Source organism: Montipora capricornis, chromosome 6 (assembly GCF_036669925.1).
Source record: "Montipora capricornis isolate CH-2021 chromosome 6, ASM3666992v2, whole genome shotgun sequence".
Lineage (NCBI taxonomy): Eukaryota > Metazoa > Cnidaria > Anthozoa > Scleractinia > Acroporidae > Montipora > Montipora capricornis.
Genome location: NC_090888.1, coordinates 57,659,343 through 57,664,342, shown reverse-complemented (window position 1 = coordinate 57,664,342; position 5,000 = coordinate 57,659,343). Strand labels below are relative to the sequence as shown.

The 5,000-nt window shown below is 41.6% G+C and overlaps 1 protein-coding gene across 1 annotated transcript in view; it reads left to right on the top strand.

The window, feature by feature from the left end:
• The window catches only part of LOC138052646 (uncharacterized), a 79,518-nt gene that overhangs the window by 254 nt on the left and 74,264 nt on the right, over positions 1-5,000 (top strand). The window lies entirely within an intron of this gene.

The following is a 5,000-nucleotide window of genomic DNA, read 5'->3' as shown; positions in this document are numbered from 1 at the left end:
AATTAAACTTAGGGTTACACTTCACGCATGCGACCATAAGCCTGGAAGCATTACAAGAATAAGAATTGTAAGTATAAACTGAGAGAGCAAAGCTGAAGAACATTGACACATTCAGTTTTCGTATTCTTGACATTCCTATGTTTTCCCAGTTCACTCAGTTTACAGTATTTGCGAGACAGTGAATTACGGACGTATACGGCAAAACATGGACCCGAGGTCCATGTGTAATGGTTTCGCTCAAGTTAGAAATGAAAACCTCGCTCCCGGGTTGTTACACGCGCAGTCGAAGACACCAAGCTGATATAAGTTTACGATTCTTTCTTTAATTGTTCCTTCGTATTCCTATTCTTGTGGCCTCAGGGCTCTTATCGAAGCGGTCAACTGAAATAATTACATTAAGAAATCACCTAAATATTCGTTTTTCACAGCTAAAATGATCACAGAACTAAAGCACGTGATATCGAAAGGAACTTGAAGACAGCCAAAATCTACCGAAACTTGTAACGCATGAATCACAAAATCTCGTAACCTTAATCAAAGTAAATTTATGCTTACCAACCTTCACGGGTCTTGATTTCCTAGAAAGTTTCGCTCTTACTTGTCTTCTAGTTTCCAACGTGTCTTGATCTCAAGAGGTCTGAGGTACTTTAAGTAGAACTGAAAAGCGAGCTATGATCTACACTTATCTATAAATGCGGTAATCAAAGCGGTAGGCAAATCAACCACAAAATATTTCTCACCCCTGTGGACCACCCCTCATTTCAATTCAGTTGTAAATTCAATAGGTTTTACAAGCAGAAAAATCTTCAGACGAAAGGGAAAGGTGATCCTGGCACTTACAGTGTATCTGGAAAATTTAAGCAGGAGTTCACGACTAGGAGAGAACAACTCCCATACTGCGCCATGATATGTTTATAAATAGACTAGGAGCCCATGCACGATCTATTTTTAGACTACCTTTTCTGTAAAAAGACAAAGACAATTTCGGTTAGGTCACGCTAAGACGTCAAGTTAGTTTCTTGTGACTGGTCATCGGGCTCCGCAGAAGTTTCATTAGCGGTAATATTGGGCTCTTGTTCGCTCATATGGGCTACTGATCTAAGCAATTGCGCTTGTTTTACAGGCAGTACGCCACCTTTTCGGTGGCTCCAAAGGGATTCTTTTATAAACCGCTTTTCAAATTTAAGTTAATTTCATGGACCAGGGGTCCATCTCTTGTATACGTCCGTAAATTACGTTTCAATGTCTACTAGTCACATGCTCAAATTAGTTTGCATTCCTTGTGCTTCCAAGCGCAACACTAATAGCCGGAATCCGGAAACCGGAAACCGGAAACCAGAAACCAGAATTATCCACAATTTGCGATAACTACAACAACTTACCCACTCCTAGTACGCTGTGCTATAATCCGCACGCTCACCCTGATCAAGCATATAGCCGGAATCCGGAAACCGGAAACCGGAAACCAGAAACCAGAATTATCCACAATTTGCGATAACCAACAACTTACCCACTCCTTGTACGCTCTGCTATAATCCCCACACTCCAGTATTTAACTCTGAGGAAATGTAAACTGTAAAATCGATCTGACATTGTTATTCTGCCATCTTAAGACGAGCATCATGGTGGTAGCATCATCAAGCTTGGGGAGTGCACAGTACAATAAAGAAAACTTAAAACTTGTTTAATTTATTTTCCTTATTTTTTCCCCTGCCTTGGTACAAAAATGTCTCTTTTAAAGATAAAATACACCCGAAATATGTGTTGCACGACTGAGGCTGTCGATTATAGGTTAAGGAAGAACATACAGTGAATCCGGTCAATGTAAAACGCAGACTGCAGACTGCAGACCGTACCGGGGGTAAAATGCAGACTGCAGACCAGGGATAAAATGCAGACTGAGGGTAAAATAAATTATTAATAATGAAAAACGAGTGATAAGGATAAAATAAAGAGTGTTCGTACCTGTTCGTACTTTCACACTGAAACCCCAACACTGCTCCCATCGCTTTGGTTGCCCTGTTTGAATCCTTGTTGTTGTTGTTGTTGTTGTTGTTGTTGTTGTTGGAAAAAGTACAATGTCGTTAAGTGAGTTGCTTTTAGGCAAAGAAATCAGCGTAATTCTACTGTCCATTTTGCTGCACCGAACGAAATCACCGAGTAATTACCCAATAACTCAATTTATTTTAACACGCATGGCTACAATTAACAAAGACAGAGATAACGTGGATTTTGCAACAATTTTAACGTTTCAGTCGGCTTAAACCAATATCAGTGAGATATAAAAATTTCTTATTTATTAAGGATCCTTTCATTCGCTTTCGTGTACATTATGTTTATCCTTTAGTTCACAGGTTCGTTTGTTTTGCATCTGGAAGATGTTTATATTTTCAATTACAACCTCTCCCTAGGGGTTATCACGCATGGCTTAACCAATGAAAACCCCGCATCCTAATTGCTCGTGTGAGAAATAACTTTGAACGGCATACTGTACTGTGAAGACTGGACTGGACTGGACTGGACTGGACTGGACTGGACTGGACTAGTAAAACGCGGACTTGTAAAACGAGGACTAGTAAAACGAGGACTTGTAGAACGTGGACTTGTAAAACGCGGACTTGTAAAACGCGGACTTCATTTCTTGAAAGATTTTGTTTTTAAACAGTAACGGACTTTAGAAAAAAACTAATTTTATACGAAGGCGACAGCACAAGACCTAATGCCGAACCAAGTTTAAAAATTTGGCTGTCCATTTGTTTTTATGATATTTTATTTCGACGGTTTAGCGAGCGAAAAAATCCCTGTTTGACGTTTTAGCTACAAAAGGGGTTGATATGCGCCAGTTACAAGCGATTTAAAAAGTTTTGGCCACAAGTTTACCAGCTATTTCATCAAAAAAAAAGCAGAAATTATCCGCGAAAGTGCAACAGCCGACATTCCCTCAATGTGCGGCCTTGGTTTCCACCCAAAGGTCTATACACAAAATGCAAGCGAATGTATGAATCGCTTAGTTAAAGCCGAAGAAGACTCCAAGTTCGCAAAGAAGGCAGATGGGCTTCTCCATGCGATAGAACGAAGAAGAACAGAAGTAAAGAGACAAAACGAAGAGCAGTTTCTGGCGGTCATCGGACGAGGAGAGTACAACCTGACCAATGATTTCTTGTTCCTTGTCGATGAAGAGAAGAACTTCTACAGGATGACTAAACAACAGAAGAACTCCCTCAAGAAAAAATTCTTATCGAGGTCACTGTCCGATCCTCTAAGACATGGAGTGACAGGAGAAGAAGGACTCGCCACGAAGAAATGTTTATCCATTACTGTGGAGAACTCTCACATCATTGACATTCCCTTCCCAGTGCTCGAGGGGATGTTTAGCAAGGCTGTCAAGGCAGTCCATGACCAATCAGCATTGTGGAAAGTGCCGTCAGATGAAGGGAGTGACCGATCTGCCCCTCTCCGCGTAATGGTCCACAACCGATCATCGCGTGACCCTCATTCTGTTCAAGTTTACCATAAAACAGTCAAAGTACAGTGCGATAAAGGATGCGCTAACTGGGCCACATACAGTATGTGCTCACACACCTTAGCTGCAGCGGAGAAAATGGGTATCCTTAAAGAGTTCCTGAACTGGTTTAAAGGCAAGAGGCGCTCACCTAATCTCTCAGCAATTGCAAATGTGAATATGCCAAAGAACGCAGGTCAAAAAGGTGGAACAAGAAAACGAAAAGGTGGCAACAATAAAACATTGAATGAGGGAAGACAAATTGTTCGCCGCCGGGTCTTACAGCCTGCATTATCGCCATTAAGCTATACGATCTCTTCAAATCCATCTGTTCCTGGAATGTCCGACCAAACGGCAAAGAGGCAAGACCTCTTCTTTGTAATCAGGTGTGGCAGCCTTCATTTGCGTCCGTGTCCACTGCGGTAGCATCATGCCCACCTGTACCCGGAACTTTCACCTCTGACCAAAATATCACATTTTGTCCTTTCAACGCGCCCTATGCTCCGATCCAGCCTAGTCATGGTTTCAACGTCCTAGAATCATCGCATCCCATCTATAATTATCCTTCTCAACAACATGAACCCAAGCAAATAAAAGAGAACATACCGCCCACGTACCCTCAGCTTCCAAAGCCTACACCAGGAATCTTAGTTTTCGCCAGACTTGCGTTTCTGGACAGCAAGGTTACACGATGTTATGGCTGTGGCTACTCCTTGAAGCCAGACCGAACTATACCCGATCCGCCTGATGGATTGTGCTAACTACAAGACTTCACCGGCAATATTACAAGGCAGGTCAGCAACAAACGTCACCTGATATTTCAAATGTGTACTACCATGTCAACCCATTCTGCATCAAGGTCACTTTTCCTTTGTTCGAGCCACATTTATGCCGAATACCAGCCGATCTCCAACCGTTTCTTCTCCAAGAACACAAACAGATGATCGTACAAAGTCTTGCTGTAAGGTTCTAGTTGGACTGTGGTCTGTCACGGTCATGTCACCATATCATGTCCCGGGTATTTGAAAGCATCAGATTAAAAACTACGACTTTTCTATTGTTATTGACGCCGTAGAACTGTAGTATGTGGGATTGTTACTTTACAATATTATTATATTTGAAAATCAGACGTGCATAGTTTGATGCTATTCTGGTTTGGAAAATTTTGATTGTAGCTCAAAAAGGTACAATTCAAAGACTCAACGTTTCGACACTGCTTTCTTGCGCCTTCATCAGGGGTGATCCAAAATTATTACATGAGTCTTCCGCTTAATAGAGTGGTTTTCAATTGAGTGTCGAAAGTAATTAGATAATTACTTTGGTTTATGATTACTTCACTCAGTGATTGGTTCAAAGTTCTCGCGCCATTTTTTCAACCAATCAGAAGTGAAACCAAAACCAATCGTGGCTCGTGCGTGCACATTTTCCCGCGCTTTGTGTCGGCTACGTGTAATTGCTTCGAGTTTTGATTGGTTTACTGGATTTTCTCCGACCTTTT